Below are 22,973 nucleotides of genomic sequence, written 5' to 3' on the forward strand. Positions count from 1 at the left end.
CCGTTTGTTGAATAGGATGTCCTTTCCCCACTTTATGTTTTTGTTTTCTTTGTCAAAGATCAGTTGACTGTAAGTATTTGGGTTTATTTCTGGGTTCTCTATTCTGTTCCATTGGTCTGTGTGCCTGTTTTTATACCAGTACTATGCTGTTTTGGTGACTATGGCCTTTTAGTATAGTTTCAAGTCAGGTAATGTGATGCTTCCTGATTTGTTCTTTTTGCCCAGTCTTGCTTTGGCTATGTGGACTCTTTTTATGTTTCATATGAATTTCATGATTGTTTTTTCTAGTTCTGTGAAAAATGACAGTTGTATTTTGATGGGAATTGCATTGAATTTGTAGATTGTTTTTGGCAGTGTGGTCATTTTCACAATATTGATTCTACCCTGCCATGAGCAGGAGTTTTGTTTCCGTTTGTTTGTGTCAGCTATGATTTCTTTCAGCAGTGTCTTGTAGTTTTCCTTGTAGAAGTCTTTCACCTTCTTGGTTAAGTATATTCCTCTGTATTGTATTTTTTTCAAGCTGTTGTAAAAGGAGTTGTGTTCTTGATTTGAATCTCAGCTCGGCCGCTGTTGGTGTATAACAGGGCTACTGATTTGTGTACATTAATTTTGTATCCTGAAACTTTGCTGAATTCATTTACCAGTCCTAGGAGCTTTTTTGGATGAGTCATTAGGGTTTTCTAGGTACAGGATCATGTCATGAGCAAGCAGCAAGAGTTTGACTTCCTCTTTACTGATTTGGATGCCCTTTATTTCTTTCTCTTGTCTGATTGCTCTGGCTAGGACCATAGTGTCTTTTAACAAACAGGTGATTTTAATTTTGATAAAGTTCAATTTATCATTTTTTTCTTTTGTTGTTAGCATTTTTTGTGTTCTCTTTAGTGGTGATTTGTGAGATTTTGGTGCACCCTTCACCTAAGCAGTGTACACTGTATCCAATGGGAATTGCATTGAATTAATAGATTTTGCAGAAATCATAATAAATCATTCTATTTTTTTCTAGGTATTTTTGAAGTTTTTGCTTTTTGTGTTTGGGTTTGTGATTCATATTAATTAATGTTTGTATATTATGTAAAGTAGAAGTTGAAGGGTTTTTTTCTCCATTTAGATATTCAATTGCTTCAATGTCATTTTATGAAGAGAGTTTTCTTTCCTCTTGAATTGCTTTGACACTTAGTGAAAAATCATTTGACCATCTAAGTGTGGGTCTATTTTCAGACTTGATTTGTTGACTGCTTTGTCTGTCCTCATGCCAATACCATATGGTCTTGATTACTATTGCTTTGTAGTAAGTCTTTAAAATCTGGTAGGGTACATCCTCAGACTTTGCTGTTGTTGTTTTTCAAGATTATTTTTGGCTATTCTTGGTTCTTTGCATTTCCATATACATTTTAAAATTAGTTTGTTAATTTCTACCAAAAATTTCTTTTGGAGTTTTGACTGGGATGTCAATGAATATATAGTCCAATTTGGGAAGAACAATCTTAACAATATTGAGTCTTCCAGCCTATAAACATAGCATATTTCTCCATTTATATAGATCTTCTTTAATTTCTCTCATCAATATTTTTGACTGTTTAGTGTAGAGCTTTACACATCTTTTGTTAAATTTGTTTTTGTTTTGTGCTTTTTAGATGCTTTTATAGATAGGATACTTCTATTTTTTATATTCCAATTTTTTGCTGGTGCTTTATATAAATAAAATTGAGTTTTGTATATGGGCCTTGCATCTTTCCACCTTGCTAAATACTTTATTATGTCTGGAGTTTGTTTATTGAGTCCAAAAGCTAATATTTCTCCCACAATATCAGAGGTAAAATAAAAATAATAGAATAAAATGCCTATCTGGGTTTTTCAAATATCAGCCACCTTCGTTTGCCATCATTCAGGACCCACCACAAGGAAGAAGATTGAGGAAGAAAAGCATTATCTAACCTTGATGAAAGTAGGCATTAACTCCATTTATGGAAGATAAATCTGAGGTTAGAAAAGTTAAAGAAGGCTCCACATGGTGACTCACACCTGTAATTCCAGCACTTTGGGAGGCCAAGACAGAAGAATTGCTTAAAGCCAGGAGTTGGAGACCAGCCTGGGCAAAAGAGTGAGACCCTGTGTCTCCAAAAATTTTTTTAATTAGCTGGGAGTGGTGGTGGTATATATACCTGTAGTCCCAGCTACTCAAGAGGCTGAGGTGGGAGGATCTCTTGAGCCCGGAGGCTGCACTGGGCTATGATTGTGCCACTACACTTCAACCCAGACAATAGCGCAAGACTATGTCTCAAAACAGAAAAGATAAGGAATTTGCCCAAAGTCTCACAACTGTCTCTAGTACATGAACCTAAAACACACTGTTTTTTAAGGTTTATTTTATTTCACTAATAATGTTATAATGAGCACCCATTCCCCCATGCTTGCTCCTAAGACCATCCCATCCATTCTTCCTGGTTTTACCAACTTATTTGGTGTTACCCTGCATTTAAAATTCCACGTGTAAGGTATATCTGGCTGCTGCTGAATGCCATAATTTGTGTTGTTTGAGAAATGAAGTACTCTTCTTCAGTGATCCATAAAGATGTCCCTGGAGATAATAAGAAAAAGAGGCAGCCATGAAACTAAATAAACAGATGCGCTGATCTTCAAGGAAGTTTAAATCAGTACTCAAGACCAGAAAATCAAATAAGAATGTAAGAAAAGGAAACAACCCCAAGAATAAATGCAAGTGAGTATCTTACTTGTGGAATAGCCAATAAATGGTGTTATTCCCAATTTTACACAAAGATTTTAAGTATTTTGGAGGGAGAAGAAAGAAAGGGATTTAGCCACTTTTGCTAAGACTAAAAGTCATCCTGAGGCAATTTTAAAAACACCAGATCTCAGGTCCTGTCACCTGATTTAAATCGATGTCATGGAAAGGGTCTATTCTCTCTGAGGTCACCTATGGCTCCAATTTCCCTAAGTGCTTTCACATATATATTTTAGCCATTTCATGAAATGCATCTGCGAAATCAAGAATAATAAAACAATGCAACTCTGGCACTGTGCAGATGAAATCGCTTATGTAAGGTATTTTTTAAACTATGCCTCAGAATCTGACTGCTTTATTTATTAAGAGGAAAATTATATTCTTTCCAAGAAGTTTGGGAACCAGTTGTAATTTTTTTTCTTTTTTTCTTGAAACAAGGTCTCGCTCTGTGGTCCAGGCTGGAGTGCAGTGGTACAATCACAGCCCATGGCAGCCTCAACCCCTCAAGGGCTCCTCCCGTCTCAGCCTTCCAAGTAGCTAGGACTACAGGCACATGCAACCTGGCTCATTTTAAAAATATTTTGTGGAGATGGGGTTCGCCATGTTGCCCAGGCTGGTCTCAGACTTCTGGGCTCAAGCAACTCCCTACCTCAGCCTCCCAAAGAGCTGGAATTACAGACGTGAGCCATCTCACCGGCCATAATCTTCATTTTTAATCCTCTCAAGTGTTGGAGATTATGAAGTAAAATGAGATCCAACATGCATATACACAAGTAAAATTATAGCCTCAGCCCTCTCACGTATGCTGTGGCAAAAAGAAGAATGGAAATAATCATACCTGAGGCTTGGGCCACAGTGTGTCCAAAATGTGGCTTAGAGAAGAGGGGATCTGCTTCAAAATTATCACCAAAGGGCCAGGCGTGATGGCTCACACCTGTAATCCCAGCATTTTAGGAGGCCAAGGCAGGCGGATCTCTTGAGGTCAGGAATTCAAGACCAGCCTGATCAACCTGGTGAAACCCCATCTCTAATAAAAATACAAAAATTAGCAAGGTGTGGTGGAGGGTGCTGTAATCTCAGCTACTCAGGAGGCCAAGGCAGGAGAATCGCTTGAAACCAGGAGGCAGAGGTTGCAGTGAGCCGAGATCACGCCACTGCACTCCAGGCTGGACGGCAGAGCAAGACTCCGTCACAATTAGAAAAAAAAAAAAAAATTATGACCAAAATGAAAAGAACTGAGGTTTGTGATTGCTTGGCCCATTCATAACATGAAGATTTTGGCACAATTCCTGGATTATATTCTTATTCTGTATGTTAAGAAATGATATATTTTATTTCTCACCAGTTGATAGTTAATGTGGCACATATGTTGATCTTGTATCAAAAGAAGTTTGACCTTTAAAAGCCAAGTTGCATTTGGTATAGCCCTTCCAGCAAGCTATGTGGCAACACATTTTAGAGTCATGAAAATATTCATAGGTGTTGGCCATGTAATCTCACTCCAGGCAATTCTCCCTAAAGGAATAATCTCTCCACTATAAAAAGAAATTCTAGTCATACAAATATATATCGTAATGTTATTCATAGTAGTAAACATTTAATACCATTTTCAGTTACAGTTAGAGAAACGGTTAAGACATTGTTATAAGAACATGATATAGTCATTAAAAGGGAAGTGTTTACCACAATATTAATAGAAAAAATACAAAATCATATCTACTCTACAATTATATTATTTTTTATTTTCATATACATGGATAAGAAACACAGAAAAAATGAAAATAGTTTATTTGAATAGGTAGTCAGATTATGGGCTTTTTCCTTTTTGATTTAAATTTTTGTTATTTAAAGTTGTAATTTTAGGCCGAGCTGAGTGGCTCATGCCTATAATCCCAGCATTCTGGGAGGCCGAAGCAGGCAGATCACTTGAGATCAGGAGTTTGAGACCAGCCTGGCCAACATGACAAAACCCCGTCGCTACTAAAAATACAAAAGCTAGCCAGGCGTGGTGGCACACCTGTAATTCCAGCTACTCAGGAGGCTGAGGCAATGAGAATCGCTTGAACGGGGAAACAGAGGTTGCAGTGAGCCAAGATCGTGCCACTGCATTCCAGCCTGGGTGACAGAGCGAGACTGTCTAAAAGCAAAAAAAAAAAAAAGGCATAATTTTAATGAGATTTATCTATGATGGCGCTCCCCTGCCCTCCATTCTGATTCAGAAGTTTTCAGCTCTATCAGACCCAATTCCCCCACTAATATCCCAAAATGACATTGACAGATAATAACCTCCCTGCCCACATATTTTTTAAAAATCAACATAATTATTAATTGTATTATAAATGAGAAATAGAAAGTAAATCAACCTATGTATATAAATATATAAATGTTTGGGCATGATTATACTAGGGAAGACCCATTGAAAATGTCAAAACTTACCAAAGTAGGAGGATCGCTGTGAATTCAACAGCTACCAATACAGATAGAATGAATTAACATCTCAAATACTATGACTGGTCTTGCCATCAGGGGCTCAACTTTCCAAAGGGTGAACAGCTCTTAGGAACAGTTCAAAACAAATCAAAGTATAGCCTTTCTTCCATTTACATGGTGTCATAAAAGATTCCCTGTACCTAAAACCATATAAAAATACATTGTGTTTATATGTAAAAAGAGTTAGTCTCTAGGCTAGTAATTGTTAACCGTGACTGCATATTAAAACAGCCCAGGAAGCCTTCAATGCTCCAGATGCATAGGACTCACCCCAGTCAGTTCAATCACGCCTTCTGGGAGGGGGACCCATGAACCAGTGTCTTTGCATCACCTGCAGCTGGTTATATGGGACTCTCAGGCCCCACATAAGACCTGAAGAATTAGAATCTTCATTACATAAATATAAGTAGATAGAAAGGATAAGTTCTAATATTCAATAATACAGTAGGGAAATTATAATAAATAATAATTTATTGTATATTTCAAAGTCGCTAGAAGAGAAGAATTGTAATGTTCCCAACACAAAGAGAGGATCAATATTGCAGTTAATGGATATCCCAATTACCTGACTTGATCATTCCACATTGTATACATGTATTAAAACACCATATGTACCTCAAAAATATACATCTATGATATATCAATTTTAAAAATACAAAAAAAAACCCTTCACTACATGAAGGCTCCCAAGTGGTTCATATGCCTATTAAAGTTTGAGAAACACTGGTCTAGGCTCAGATAATCACACAGAAAAGTGCTCCATTAGCCTGAAAATCCAGCAGAACTTCCAGGGGCTGTTTGAGATTTGGAAAACTCTTTATAGTGTGGGACTTTCTAATACATGGGGACATCTAGCATTCCTGTCTCCCTACCAATAATTACCAGTTAGACAAACCTCCCCACTACAATCATTCTGATAACTGAAAACACCCCAGAACTCTCTAAACACTTCCTAGGAGTTGGAAGTACTAACCTAGGAAGAATTAACCTAATTTTTTGAAAAGTCAAGTTTACTTTCCTTGCCTTCACTACCAAACTACCTACTCTTCCCTTAATGGTAAAACTGTCACCTTGGGACTCCTAGTTGCGGTCTGTTACCATTTCACACTCTCCTTTTCCTCACAGAGTCTCTTCAGATAGAGACTAGTCATCATTCTGTCCATTATCCACTCAACACAATATTTATTGAAAGCACTCACAAATGTTTATTGTTATTGAGTTAATGTTATTCACTCAACAAATATTTATTTATGCAAAGCACTACTCTAGATTTAAAAAACTGAGTAAGACCCAATTCAATTGTGCCTTATCTAAGAGGGAAAAGCCATGTGCTAGATACTGTAATATGATGAAATAAGAGTCATAATAAAAATGTATTTTAAAACTTACATGAAAGAAAAAGAGGAGAGCATAACAACATATTCATAATTAGCAACATCTGGTAATACAGAATTAAATTGAGAAGGTTGAGAACTTTCCTTCTCTCAGAAAAGTGGATTTTAACTGGATAAATAAGACACTACAAACTTTTGCATACTAATTTGCAAAGTAGCAAAATTTTTCTGTATAAACAATCCAACAGTAAAGCCATTCCAATCAAATAAATAATTTTGCAGACTTAATTAGTGGAACCCAGATTAATAAAACTTGTTTTATTCTAGCTCTAGAGCTCTGATAAATAATTTCTCTTTAAACAGCAAAACATGGATATCGGTGATCAAACCAGTAGTAAAAACATTTTAAAGGCAGACTGTATTAGTCCATCCTCACATTGCTGTAAAGGACTACCTGAGACTGGGTGGTTTATAAAGAAAAGAGGTTTAATTTACTCACAGTTCCACAGGAGGCATGGCTGCGGATGCCTCAGGAAACTTACGATCATGGAGGAAGGTGAAGGAGAAGTAGGCACAACTTTCACATGGCAGAGCAGGAGAGAGAGAGAGCGAAGGAGGAGGTGCTACATACTTTTAAACAACTAGATCTCATGAGAACTCATTCACTAACACGAGAACAGCAAGGTGGAAATCTGCCCCCATGATCCAATCACCTCACACCAGGTCCCTCCCCCATAACTGGGGATTATAATTCAACATGAGATTTGGGTGGGGACACAGAGCCAAACCATATCAGACTCTTTAGAGTGTTCTCCTGCTTCTAGCTGAGTCACAGCTAAACTACTAAAAATTTCATGCAGAATTCAAGACTTCATGTAGGTAAGGATTCTATAACCTAGTCCTTATAGTTCATGTCAAGAACATTCTGAGTCAAAAACAAACAATCTCTTTAAAAATTGAGGTATTAAGGTTAAAAATATTCTCCAGAGGATGTATGGCTTAAAATTTCAAATCTCTATATTGACCATTGTAATTAAGTTAATTTGAGACTTAAGCTGGGACTACAGGCACATGCCACCATGCCTGGCTAATTTTTTAAATTTGTGTACAGATTGCCCACATTAGTCTTGAACTCCTGGCATCAACTGATCCTTCTGCCTTGGCCTTTCAAATTACTAGGATCATAGGCCTAAGCCACTGTGCCTGGCCAGCACATTAATTTTTTTATCAACACATCACATATTTCCAGCATAGGAAGAGAAACACAAAGCCTCAACAGGACACTTTTCCCCAGACAATGACTAAAAAAATAGATGTTTATTTAACATGATGATTGAAAGTAGGCATATATTGGTAATACATGTGCTTAATCAGTTTTATTTTGTATGATAGTTTTCTATTTCTGCCTTACTTAACTAGTTTCCCTTCTGTCTATTTTTTGATGTATATGTACGGATGTATTAAAGTATTTCTTTCAAAACTCCTTTGAGAATATCTGGAGTTAGCCCACCACTGTGTCTCTTCAAGATGAGACTTTCCATCACTTTCTATAAGTTCGTTGGTTTTATAGCGTTAAATGTTTTACTTATATTCAAGTAAGTGTTAAAGTAATAATGTAATGCAGTTATATATTTTTTAATATTTTATTTCCATAGGTTTTTGGGGAACAGGTGGTGTTTGTTTACATAAGTAAGTTCTTTAGTGGTGATTTCTGAGATTTTGGTGCACCCATTACCCAAGCACTATATGCTAAGCCCAATTTGTAGCCTTTTATACTTCACCCCTTTCCCATCCTTTCCCCTTGAGTCCCCAAAGTCCATTGTGTCATTCTTATCCCTTTGCATCCTCATAGCTTAGTTCCCATTTAAGAGTGAGAACATACAATGTTTGATTTTCCCATTCCTGAGTTACTTCACTTACATTAAGTCTCCCATTTCAACCAGGTCACTGCAAATGCTGTTAATCCATTCCTTATTATGGCTGAGTAGTATTCCATTGTGTACATATTTATCACAGTTTCTTTATCCACTTGTTGATTGATGGGCATTTGGGTTTGTTCCTCATTTTTGCAATTGTGCATTGTGCTGCTATAAACATGTGTGTGCAACTATCTTTTTCATATAATGACTTCTTTTCTTCTGGGTAGATACCTAGTAGTGGGATTGCTGGATCAAATGGTAATTCTACCTTCAGTTCTTTAAGGAATCTCCATACTGTTTTCCATAGTGGTTGTATTAGTTTACATTCCAACCAGCAGTGTAGAAGTGTTTCCCTTTCACCGTATCCACACCAACAGCTACTATTTTTTGATCTTTTGATTATGGCCATTCTGGCAGGAGTAAAGTGGTATCAAATTGTGGTTATGATATGCATTTCCCTGATCATTATAAATTTTTTAAACCAGTTTCCATGTGGAATGTTTCATGTGTAGCAATCTTACCACATCTGAGTCTTCAATGAGAAGAGCTGGTCTCATGAGTCCCCATTCTTTGAGGAAAATATAAATGCCTAGTCCTGAGAGTAGCAGCAAACATAGCCCCAAAAGGGTAATATTGGCATAGGGATTAAAAGACAAAGACATGTCCTTGGGCTATAAATTGAAGATTTTTTCATTTATGGAGAAAAACAATTTCTTATCTCCTACATTTACCGAGAGGAGTACCAAAACCATAAAATCAAATTAAAAGTTAGAAATCCTTTTTGATTATATCACTGATAATTTATATATGATAGCCATAGGATCTTCTGGATTCAACAAACATATAAGATAGCCTTGACATTTATCTGAACGGTTTGGTGCAGTTTCAGCATAGGAACCTGATTCCTACGGTACTCCCGGAACAAACGAAACTACATCAAACCCTTCAGATTAACTCAAAATCACATAACTGAGAAGGCTTGTGCTGGGAAAAGAGCCTGGATCTTAAAATTTTCCCACTTTTTTTTTTTTTTTTTTGAGTCCTGAAAATATATTACTGCTTGATGACTGCCTTATTTTTTATTCAAAGTTAATGATCTCAGAGGAAACTTCTCCAAAGTGCTTCTACCATATTCCTAAGTCATATGACCAACCAGACATTTTGTCCATCCAGAGACACTGTCTGCAACAGAGCAGGCACTCAGTATGTCTTTGTCAAGTCAATAAATGAATGACCAGTGGGTTAAAAGTGAAAAGAAGCAGAAAAAAACATCTTGTAGCACGTGCGCACGCGCGCGTGCGTGTGTGTGTGTATGCAAATATAAAGACTCAAAAAATCAACTCATAGGCGAATATTTTTCAAAAATGCTGCAATAATAACCTTCACAAGGCTGATGATCACGTAAAGTGCCTCTCCCTTGTGGAAATTGTCCCCAGAATATAACATCAGTCCAAGGTAAAAACCCACCTAATCATTTGGAAACTTTTAAGGAATCTGCAAGGGGAACAGAAATGTGTCACTTCTACCCTAGGGGGAAATTAGGCCACTGGGAAGGAGAAGCAATGCCCCCCTGTGAGAAGCCCTGTGACCCTATACAACCTCCCAGCTGCCCAGGAAGCAAAGCCAACATGTGGATCTCAACCTCAAATGCCATGATGAGAGAAAATCTAGAGTGTGGCATCTGAGTCCCATAGCCAGAGACACACCCTGTTTTGGGTCACAGCTGTCCATGCTGTTCTTGGATGGGAGGGACGAGGAGGAGGCCAACTGAGAGTAAAGTCAGAAGACTTTGGCTCAGGTCATAGGAATGAATTTGTTGGCTGGACAATATCTAAACAAATTGATCTGTGCTACAATTAATTTATTTTAAACTAGAACTTCATTTGATGACCCCTTGTTCTTATTTTTTCCAACACGCCACATAGCTTGGGGTAATTCACATTTACTGACACTTACGTAACATTCACTTGGAAGTTACTGATTATAAAGGAACCAAATCAAGAGTTAGAGAACACCAGGTTCACCAAAACCCAATAATAGGCCTTTTACTTAGTTTGTTATAAACATGCTACTTATTTTGAAATGAAGAAAGGAAAATTTTCAGCACCCACCAGTTTACTTCCCATGCTTTTTTATGTTCCTGAACACTCAGTTAATTGCATTCTTGAGAAGGTGACATTTCTCGGGCACAGAAAGAATGATATTCACAGCTATTTCCCCAATCACATTTACTACCTGGCGCCAAGAATGTCCAGTTGGTGCTCAAGGGAATGTGCTCAAGGGAATGTGTTTCACCTGAGATCCCCTTAGATTGCATGCATTTGTTTTATGCTGTTTATGTTGAGCAAAAGTCTGTTGGATATTTAGTTCAGTAAATCTAAAGCAAATTGTGTTCTGCTAGTCTAACACTTGGTTTTGAGTAATTCACCTGCGTGAAAGTAAGGAAACCTGTGTGCCAACAGGGGCTCTAGTAGCCATAATTGGTATGTTGTTATGTTGCTTTATTAAAAAGGAAAATGAAAAATGAACATACTCATGTTAACATTTTGCCTTACAAAGCTCTTGCAAAAGTTTTCCATTTTGAATGTGCAATTAAATCGTAGTAGAAAGTAATACCTATAAAACAAATTAATAAATTCACTGTCATGGGAAATTATTCTGAAAACTTTTATTAGACTGATCAGTTCTTCAGTTCTCTTAAATCCATTGTGTAGATTCAAATGCATTTAGAAGAGTGTGTAGATTTTATCAACCCAATACCAAGGTCCTAGTGGTTTCCTTAGAACAATGGATTATGGCCCAGGATTGGAAGGCCTTAGAACTGAAATTTAGAGAAATATTACTTGAATCATAGTTAAACTTTTAGCAAATAATATCAGATAGGCATCATTAGAAATCTTTAAGGCAGTGGTTCTCAACCTTAGCTACGCACTATATAATCACCTGGGGAGCTTTTAAAATCCAAGGCAGCTAGGCCCTGACCAACAAAATCAGAATCTCCAGGGTCTGGCAGGAGCATTTTTAAAAGCAAGTGATTACTTCAACCTGAGAAGGCTGATTGCAAAAAAATAAAATAAAATAAAATAAAAGCAAGTGATTCCAATGGAACATTTCAGATTGAGAACTCTGGTTTAGAGAAAAAAACGGAACTCCATCCCCTCAATAATTCTTAGAATGTATAGAATATTTCGTCTAAATGGCCAAAACATATGTCATTCACTTGTCCCACAATGCAGATTACCTAAGCAGATCATATATCCGTCTTGTGGTTCGGTGTTCCACAACTCATAAGTAGTAACCCTCGCAATCAATTCACCTCAGAGATGACTGAGATAATCAGAGAGGTATGTTTTGCTCAGCTATATTATTTTCCCTAATGCTCATTGTAAATGTATTACATTTCATACACGTCAAGTCTGATCCTTCTACTGTATAATTCCAAAAAATATTTTTAAATTTACAAACCAAGTTAATTTCAGTTCACCCCATTTGGCATTATATTTGCCCTCTATTTCATATCATACATAAATTAAATTTTATATAGATTAGAAACTCCAAAGTAAAATACAATTATGAAAAGTCCAGAACTTTTGGAGAATATGTAAGCAATTTCAGGATGAGGAGACCTTTTCAAGCATGGTAATAAAGCCAGAAACCATAAGAGTAATATGAACTGATATTACACAACAATGTAAAACTTCTTTATTTAAAACTTCATAAATAAAAGCTGAAAGACAAGTGAAAAACAGGGGATGAATATTTGCAGTATATATAGCAGATGAAGAGTTAATATCCTTAAGAGTTCAATGTTTTTACAAACTAAAAAGGCAAAGATGACCAACCCAGTAGAAAAATGTGTAAAGTCTCCAAATAAACTATTCACAAAGAAGCATAAACAACCAAAATAGATGAAGAGATATTCGATCTCAGCGAGAAAAAAGAAATTGAAATTGAAATAATGAAGAAGTGTTTGAGTACTTATCTGACTTGCCACGATTTGATAATGTCAGTGATTTCAATGGTGTGGGAAACAGACACTTTAATGCACTACCGGAGCCCAATCTCTCAGCTGAGAATAGTTTGAAAATACGTACTACAATTTTTAAATACACTTTGACTCAACAATCCTGTCTAGGAGTTTATCTTGAGAAAACAGGACATGTAGGCAAAGATGAACAAATTAGGATATTCACTGGAGCATTCTTTTAGTATCAAAAATATGGAAGCAACCTCATTATTCATCAATAGGAACTTGGCTAAATTAATGTGCTTCATCTTTATTAGAGAAAATTGTAAAGGGATGAAGTTGGACTTTATCTACTGACACGGGATGATGCCCTCAATATATTGCTATTTTTTAAAAGCCGATTTCAGAACAACCTATGTAATTTCATCTCATTTAATGTAAAAGATGTTTATTTAAATTTAAAAGTCTAGAAAGCTATATACAAATTACTAATCGTTATTATCTTTAGGAGAAGTGGCACATGGAACAAGTAAGAACTTTTGACTATATGCATTTCTAAGTTGCTTGAAAAAAATTCATCACCAAAATTCAATCACCAAACACAAAAAAAGCTGTTTCCATCTTGGAAAAACAAAACAAATACCTCCCGTCTGTGATACTCTAGCCCACATGCCTGCGTTTGCACACTCCAAGAATACGTGGGCCCCTTTGAAAGGAAGTAGACCCTTCAAACAGCCTCACTATGGGGCCTACAAGCTTAAGGGCTGAGCCTGACAAAGGCTGATGCAGTTTATGGAATTATTTCAAGCAAATGTTTTTTGATCTCCTTCTCTATGCTATCTGTGTTCAGCTGTTAATTAATTATATAAAATTCATGGTTAGTAATTTTTGCATTACAAAGCGAACCAGTTGTATATAATTGGCTTAAAAAGGAGCCCAACATTATTTTTTCTTTTTCAGCCTCCAGTAATTACGAGTACATAAAGTATCTTCCCGGTGAATAGGTAAATGAATGAATGAACAAATCAAGGAATACAATCTATGCTGACTATAATGAGGCCTTAATTTTTTGATGGAGAAATAACTGATCCATTTCAATCTTTGATTATCCTGTATAAGGACTGTTTTCTGCCACCAAGTAAAAAAAGATAATAATTTGGCTCAGACTAGTCAAAAATATAAGTGAATATCAGAACCATAAAACTGTATTCTCCAAAAGACTTTAGTTCCTTGGTCATCGTGGTAACACACGTGAAACAACCACATGTTGTTTTAGTAAATTGACAGACATGATCATTTCCTTCGGAGAGTTTGGTCTCTAAAACGTGATCACAGTCAATAAACTTATAGCCATTCATCAAGAAACCTATTTGAACTCCAAGAGATGACTACAGGGCCAGTTTATCAAGAAGCAGACTGTCTTGCAGGCATGCAATCATGCATACACAGACACACACATATATTTTTAAAAGCCAAGATGTGGGACACACCTCTTGAGCAATGCTTTGAAAATGAAAACCCTAGATGTTCCATTTTACAAATGTGCACATTGCTAGAGTGAAATAAGATTCTGCTAAGGGTAAAAAATCAGGATTGGCAGGGGTGTGTGGGCAGGGGTGGGGTGTGATGGGAGTCCTAAGGGAACTTAACTTAATAAATGTTGAGTTTATAAGTATATCCCAGGGTTAAGGACTCCATTTGTCCAGATGAGTATCAGCTGCTGTGTTTGGACATTGGCTATTAAATGGCATAGATCATGTTTAAGCAAATACCAAAATTGCCTGCCTGCCTAAAGTAGTCATATTCTAATAATATATGTGCACCATTGAATTAAAGATGCACCTTAATTACATTAATATCGAATTTCAATTTTTCCATTTTCACTACTTCTCTTTCAAAGTTAGTTTTTCTTTAACAAGCTAAGGAGCCTGGTCTAATCATGTTCATCAAGGTTCTGGTGCTTTTCCCCAGTACACGTTGAACATGTGGAAAATGATTATAAAAATCATAAGCATCGCCAACTGGAAAAAAATAGTTGTATAACAGATTTCTATCTATAATTTAGAGATGAGGCTTGAGCCGGATTTTTATTTCCTACCTTCATTTCACTATTTGATCTACTATTGTTTTTTAAATCAAATTTTTTTTACTTTGAAATAATTTCTAACTCACAGAAAAGTTGCAAGTGAGTTCCATAATATCCTTTATCCAGATTCACCAGTTGTTAAGATTTTGCTACATTTGCAATGTTAATCTCTTGCTATCTCCAAATATATATTAAAGTGTAGTTTGTATACATCTAATGCATCAAAAAATCAAGGCCTCATTATAGTCAGCATAGATTGTATTTGCTCCTTTATTTTGTAATATTATGTATGCCTCTCCTAAGAACATGAATATTGAATATTGCCTTCATTGTCTTCATAATCTCAATCAGTTATTAAATTCAAAAAATTTAACATTGATATAATACTTTTACCTAATCAGCCATTCTTATCTTAATATTTTCCATTATCTCAATGATGTCCTTTTTACATTCTTCCCCTCCTGCCCAGGATAACACGTTACTTAGTCGTTATTTAGTCTTTAGTCTCCTTTAATCTGGAACGATTTCCCAGCCTTTTTAAAATGCTTAATGACACAGATATTTTTAAAGAATACAGACCAGTTATTTTTGAGAATACCCCTCAATTTAAAAATGCAGTTCTGCTGTTACCTTAAAGTGTTGTTTTTAAGAAGTCTGATGGCAGCCTAATTTTCTTAATCTTATAACTAACCTGATGTGTTTTGCTTGATCTTTTCTTTATCTTTAAAGATGGATAGTTTTTATCGCAAGGACAAAAACCAAACACCATACGTTCTCACTCATAGGTGGGAATTGAACAACGAGAACACCTGGACACAGGAAGGGGAACATAACACACTGGGGCCTATTGTGGGGTGGGGGGAGGGGGGAGGGATAGCATTAGGAGATATACTTAATGTAAAGGACGAGTTAATGGGTGCAGCACACCAACATGGCACATGTATACATATGTAACAAACCTGCACGTTGTGCACATGTACCCTAGTACTTAAAGTATAATAATAATTAAAAAATATATATATATAAAGAAAATTGAGAAGCCATTTCTATTTGAGGTTGCCAAATATAGTAGGCACCTGTCTTACTAGCTACTTCCAGGCATGGTGCCTATAAGGACACCACCCACGTCCGGAAATCAATGACCTCTGGTTAGAAACTCACCCGCTTCTAAGTGCCTGGAGTTATTTGTGCTGCTGAGCCTTTCCGGAGCCCTTGGCAAGGCTGACTCTTTTTATAATTCTAACCTTTGCATTTATATATTCTTATCTTTATCTTTGTTCTTACCTCTATAAAATGAGGATGGTTGTATTTCCTTGCCCATCTCCATGGTTGATGGATGAAAGTTATTTCATGAAGCGATTGTAGTATTTCATCTGCGATGTAACTTTTTATGTGATTGTGTGACAGGTCATATTTCTCCATTTTCCTTTATTGTTGTGGATAGAGTTTTATTTAAAGAGTCAATAAGTGTTTTTCTTTTAAACCCCCCAAAAAATAAAGATTGATAGTTTTGATCTTTCTATATTTGATCTCTTGTTTGTCTTTGTTTTAACCTGGGTTTTAGGAAGAGATGCATTTTGTTCTTGTTGTTTTAGTGTCTCTTACAGTGTCTTTCCATTCTTTTTTTCTACCTAACATTGTACTATCTGGTCTATAATTTTTTAGTTTTTAATTTTTGTGGGTACATAGTGGGTGTATATATTTACGGAGTACACGAGATGTTTTGAATGCCTCATAATAACATCATGGAGAATGGGGTATCCATCTCTTCCAGCATTTTTCCTTTGTGTTACAAACAATCCAATTATACTCTTTGAGTTATTTCAAAATGTACAATTAAATTGACTATAGTCACCCTGTTTTTTTTCAAATAGTAAGTATTTATTCAGTCTAACTTTTTTTGTATCCATTAACCATCTCCACCTCTCTTCCATCCCCCTACTATGCTTCCCTGCCTCTGGTAACCATCCTTCTACTCTCTATGTCCACAAGTTCAATTGTTTTGATTTTTAAATCCCACAAATAAGTGAGAACATGTGATGTTTGTCTTTCTGTGTCTGGCTTATTTTTCTTAACATAATGATCTCCAGTTCCACCCATGCTGTTGCAAATGACAGGATCTCATTGTTTTATGGCTGAATAGTACTCCCTTATGTATGTGTACATTTCTTTGTGGTCTATAATTTTTAAATAGTATTTTTTGACTACCACATGTTACTTATACAGCAGGCAATTATTTTTTCCACTCTCCTATTTCTGACTTCCTTCTTTTCCCATTTTTTAGGTGCATTCTTTCTACTCTGTCAGTGTGTATAAATAATGTTTACATATTATTTTTCTACCCATATTATCGCTCTTGTTTTAGTCTTTTAAATGCTCAATGTCCATACTTTGGACTTGATTTTCTCCATTTTGCTTCCTTCTTTTCTCCTATTGTCATGTCTTTGAAGGGCATTCTCTAGCTCCTTTTCCCCTAGTAGCAATGCTTTTCCAGGGCTTCCAACTCTGGTCCTCTCCCTTTCATGCCCCTTCCCTGTAGGCCATGCTACAAATTACTAAGTCTCAGGCCTTTGTTCAGTATATTGGCACTGGTTTGGTTTTCACCTTCTGGGTGTAATTTTGTTTGTGCTTCGCATACATCCTAAGCTCTCCTCTTCTCTTTCTTGTAGTCTCTCAAGCCTTCCTGCTCTTGCTCTCCATATCCATAGGCTTATAGCAATGGCAAAACATTTATTGGAATCCCAGCACTTTGGGAAAATATGGGAGATATTCAAAGACACAGAAATGCCAATTACTAGAGAAATAAGATTGACTAGAGGGAGAATTATTTTATATTTTTAAAAATCATGGCATAGAATGCAAAATTTACATAATGTTTAAATAAAATAAAATTTATAGAAATGTCTCTTTTCTGGCAGCCACTTAGGACAATTGTCCTGGTTTCTCCAGGTGCACACGTTTATTTTCCCCTCCATTAGGAATATTCAGTGAAAAAGTGTGAGAAGCACTGAAATAAGATACCCTGTCTATTTTCATGCCCTCTACAAAGTTGAGAAGCCTCTATGTTCATCCAGCCATTGGTGAAAATGTTGAATAAAATAGGGTAAAGGCACACTACTAGAGACTATAAAGCCATTAATAGACACTCTTGAAAAGAGACAATCCCATATTGCTCCATCATGTCACAATGATACCAATTGCTAGCTGTTTCAATTTGATTTTCAAGAAATCCGTTGATCCATGTGCTTAGCATCCTCATAAAAAATAAATCAGATGAGTGTATCAAAGCTTGGCCTTACTTTGCATTTGTTGGTTACTAATGACCTTAACATTCATTTCTGAATGCTCAAAAACTAGAGCATTTTTAACAATCTGTTGTTAAATCTGCAAATACGAATCAAGTTGTCTATAATTTCCTGAATCCTTTCTGTTCCTCTCTTAAAAATAAAGATGAAATGTACCCATCTGTGGTCTTGTGGCACCTCTCCTATTTGCCATGACTTTTCAAAGACTACCAAGCAGTTTATAGCTGGAAATTCTATTTGCACCCTGGTATATAATTTATCTGGTCTCATTTTAAACACTTTGGAGTTAGCTTGCCAATCCCTCTTTTATCTTGGGCTGCAATTTCTACTTTTCATAGTTTATTCTCCATATTCAATTTAAAACCCAATCTAGAAAAGAGAGAAGAAAAAAACAGAAATTGAATGATCCTGTCTCGTCTCTGATATACCTTCTGCTATCATCTCTAAGAAGTAGACTTATTTCCTTGTTCTTTTTGAAATTGTGGATTGACAAACTATAATTGCGTGTGTGTATATATATATGTGTGTATATATATACACACACATACCTTGTGTATATATACATATACCTTGTGTGTATGTATATACACATATGTACCTTGTGTGTGTATATATATATATTTACCTTGTGTGTGTGTGTTTATATATATATATATACACACAGGGTACAAAGTAATGTTATGACATATGTATACAACATGAAATGACTAAATCAAGCTAATTAATACATCCATCACTTCAATACTTAATCTTTTTTGTGGCAAGAACATTTAAAATATATTGTCTTAGCAATTTTGAAATATACATTATTGTTAAATATAGTTACCATGCTATACACTATATCTAAAATAATTCGTTCCTCCTGTCTAACTGAAACTTTGTACCCTTATGAGCTCCCTTAGCTTACGGTAATGAGCTCTCTTAGCTTTTCTTTGTCTAGGAAAGCTTTTATTTCTCCCTCATTTCTGCTGAGAAATCCACTGGCATTGAGACTACCTTGTATGTGATATGTTTATGTTGTGCTGCTCTCAGAATTTTTTTTATTAGTCTTTGATTTTCGATAGTTTGATTATTACATGTCTTGGTTAACTCTTCTTTGAGTTGAAATTGATGGCACACTCCTGCACTTCCTGTACCTAGATATTGGCATCTTTTCCCCCAAATTTGGGGAGTTTTCAGGCACCATTTCTTTAAATATGCTTTCTGACACTTTTTTTCTCTCTTCTTCTTGAATTCCTATTATATGCATGTTAGTTCTATTGACAGTGTTGCATAATTCCTGTAGGCATTCTTTATTCTTTTTTCTCCTCTGACTGAATAATTTAAAATGTTCTGTCTTTGAGATCACTGGTTATTTCTTTATCTTGACTGAGTCTGCTGATGAAGTTTTCTATGCAGTGTTTTCAGTCCAGTAATTGTATTCCTCATCTCTAGGATTTCTAATTTTTTAAAAAGTACCTATTTATTTTTTTGTCAAACCTCTCATTTTGTTCATGTATTGTTTTCTAAATTTCATTTAATTTTCTGTCAATATATTTGTGTAGTTCACTGAGCTTCTTTGAAAGAATTATTCTGAGTTCTTTGTCAGTCATTTTATAGAACTCCCTTACTTTATGGTCCATCATTGGAGCTTTATTAGTTTCTTTCGCAGGTGTCATGATTTTCTGATTCTTCATAATCCTTGTGTCCTGGGTCGGTGTCTGTGTGTTTGAGGAGACAGCCACCTCTTACAGTCTACAGGTATTCTTTGGCAGGGATAGACTTTCACTATTTAATCTACCCTGTGATTCTGGATAGGTCAGCTGGTAACGGCCACAGTAGGTAGAGCTTGCTGCTGAGTTCTCTGGTTGGCTGGGCCACTGCCGTTGCTCTGAGGTTGTCTGAGGCTGCTGGCTGGGCTCTGCTGTGAAGTGAGAGCACTGGCTGGGCTCTGCTATCAGGTGAAGCTGATGGCCAAGCAACGTGATGGTCCCTGATCAGGCCAGGTAACAGTGTATATCCCTGGTTGGGTGGTATCACTGGGTTCCACAGCTGGGCAGGGCTGCAGGCTGGGTTTTGATGCTAGCAGAGTTTCCATTCGGGAAAAATGGGATCAGAGGCTACACTCCATAGAAATGCACCATTGAGGCTTGTTGCCCTGCCTGGATGGTGCCTTGATGTGGGCTCTGGGGCCAGATCAAGCCACTTTTTGGCCTCCCATGTCGGGCAGGTTTGGCACCTGTGCTTTGAAGAAATGCAATGTTGTGGGCATCTCCCTGAGTAGGCAGGGCCTTGAAATAGGCTCTGAGGCTGGTCGTGGATGCTGGATGTCTAGAGACTAAAGCCAGGTCGAACTTCCCACCATGATTCTGGGAGTGATCAGTCCAGCTTTGGACTTGGGCTGTGCTGTTGGCTGGTATCTCTGACTGGGCACCACAGCTGGCAGGAACACAGAGCTACTGCCAAGATCTGCACACTGGTCACTGTGAGCTCTGCCTCCTTTTTTTGTTTCTAACTGACCCCAGACAGTCTAACCATGCCATTACTCCCAGTGTCCCCCATAAGGCAAGACGTCTCAGCTTCCTGGGATGCACCTCAGAATACTAGGGAAGCTGGATGTCTGTCTCTGGTTGTTTTCCCATTTTAAAATCATGGACCCCAGGCCCTCCCATGACTACAGCCACTACTACAGGACCATCGAGTACCTGCGCGACAAGATTCTTGGTGACATCCTTGAGAACTCCAGGATTGTCCTGCAGATCAACAATGCCTGTCTGGCTGCAGATGACTTCTGAACCAAGTATGAGAGGGAGCAGACTCTGCTCATGAGTGTGGAGGCCGACATAATGGCCTGCACAGGGTGCTGGTTGAGCTGACCCCGGCCAGGACCAACCTGGAGATGCAGACCAAAGGGCTGAAGGAAGAGCTGGCCTACCTGAAGAAGAACCATGAGGAGGAAATTAATGCCCTGAGGGGCCAGGTGGGAGGCCAGATCAGTGTGGAAGTGGATTCGGCTCCAGGCAGGAGGCCCGATCAGTGTGGAAGTGGATTCGGCTCCAGGCGCTGATGCCGCCAATATCCTGAGTGACACGCAGAGCCAGTATGAGGTCACGGCCAACCAGAACCGAAAGGATGCTGAGCCCTGGTTCACCAGCTGGACTGAGGAACTGAACTGGGAGGTTGTTGGCCACATGGAGCAGCTCCAGATGAACAGGTCCCAGGTCACCGACCTGCAGCGCACCCTCCAGGGTCTTGACATTGAGCTGCAGTGGTAGCTTAGCATGAAAGCCGCCTTGGAAGGCCACCAGCACGCTTTGGAGCCCAGCTGGCGCAGATCCAGGTGCTGATCAGCAGTATTGAAGCTCAGCTGGGCGATGTGCGAGCTGACAGTGAGGTAGAATCAGGAGGACCAGCGGCTCATGGGCATCAAGTTGTGGCTGGAGCAGGAACTCGCCACCTACTTCAGCCTGCTCGAGGGCCAGGAAGAGCACTACAACAACCTGTCCACCTCCAAGATCCTCTAAGGTGGCAGGCTCCTGGGCTTCTCTCCTTTAGAGGGTGTCTCCTGGGCAAGAGGATGGGAAGGAAGGGACACTTACCCCTGGCTCTTCCTCGATCTACCAACAAAATGTTATGGCTCAAGGATAAACAAAATAGAATCATGGACCCAGGGGAATTCTGTCTGTGTGGCCCTGTGACAACCTGGGGGAAAGGGAGGAGAGATGTGGTCAAAATAAGACAATTTCTCTTACCATTTTAATGTGGTTTTTATCCAGTTCTGTGGTCCACACTAGTGTCAGGCTCATTCCCAATTCAGGGTGTTTTTCACAAAAGTTCTTGTCTGTGGATAGTTGTTAGTTGGATATTTTGTTGAAGGGATGTGAAGTCTGGGACCTCCCATTCAACATCTTGCTGTTGTCACTCTCCCCTCCTCGTTCTTTTTGACTAAAAGAAGCATCCATCTGGTGCAGTGGCTAATGGCTATAATCACAGTCCTTTGGGAGGTCAGGGTGAGAGAATAGCTTTAGGCCAGGAGGTTGAGGCTGCAGTGAACCATGATCATGCCACTGCACTCCAGCCTGGACAATACAGTGAGACCCTATCTCTAGAAAAATAAATAAATAAAACAAAATAAAGCTTCATGGCTCCTTTTGGTCATTGTTACCTTTCTTTTTCCTCAAAAAAAGTCATCTTTACCTTTTTTTAAATCCTCTATTCATTTGGATCTTACTTTATAGAACTTTTACAGTAGATTTGCTACATTTCCCTATTCACCGTTGGTTACTCTCCCTTCTTATATCTTATAAACATGTCATTTGAAATTTGAGATAAATAGACAATGATTCAACTTTCCTGAGCTGTCTCCCATTTTATTTGAATTATTTCTTGGTTTTACAAAATCTCTCTTCATTAACCATAATCTTATTTGAGACTCAATTTCATGGGTCAAAACAATTTTTTTCCTTGAATTTTTTTAAAGTTTCCCCCAAGCCAGGGTATTTGCCTGACTCTATTCAGGGTTCCCTTTTCTGGCCATGATAAGAGCTTTGAACGCTCACAGTTTTTCATGTCACAGCATATTATTGATAATAGTCTCACAGGTGACACACTCTCACTGGTATACCACAATTTTCACAAAACTCAAATATATTTTTCCTGAAAATAAAACGTTGTAATCATTTTTAATTGCCACATATATTGGCTATATACTAGTTAGGCTTGCTCTGTACACTGTTTCAGGGGATACTGATAAACAAGCTATTGATTATGTGGCATTCCGTGCTACTTTTGCTAACACCAATCTTTCTCTCTCACTGAAGAAAACATACTTGTAAGAACATGAGAGCAATGATATCATTGAGATAACCTTGACTACACTCAAATGTATGTATTTTTAGAAGGCAGATCATGTGCAATTTTAGTGCTTTCACTATTAGTAATAAATTACTTGCAACACACCCCATGTGTCAAAACCAAGCTGAGAAATAATCCAGGTGCATTCTCCTGAGGTTCCTATCCCCCTCTGCACCATCAACTAGCTTTTTTACTCCATCAAAATTAAGTCCAGGCTTCACTTGATTTTCATTATGAGGACAGTGAGTAATTTATCTGATCAGGATGGTCCAAGTAAACTGCCTTGACAAATAACC

At 37.5% G+C, this 22,973-nt stretch overlaps 1 pseudogene; it reads left to right on the plus strand.

Moving 5' to 3' along the window:
• The first annotated feature begins 20,147 nt into the window (after positions 1-20,147).
• On the plus strand, positions 20,148-21,564 carry LOC129480089 (keratin, type I cytoskeletal 19-like; annotated as a pseudogene).
• Positions 21,565-22,973: the final 1,409 nt, after the last annotated feature.

This window comes from Symphalangus syndactylus, chromosome 4 (genome assembly GCF_028878055.3).
Source record: "Symphalangus syndactylus isolate Jambi chromosome 4, NHGRI_mSymSyn1-v2.1_pri, whole genome shotgun sequence".
In the NCBI taxonomy this organism is placed as follows: Eukaryota; Metazoa; Chordata; class Mammalia; order Primates; family Hylobatidae; genus Symphalangus; species Symphalangus syndactylus.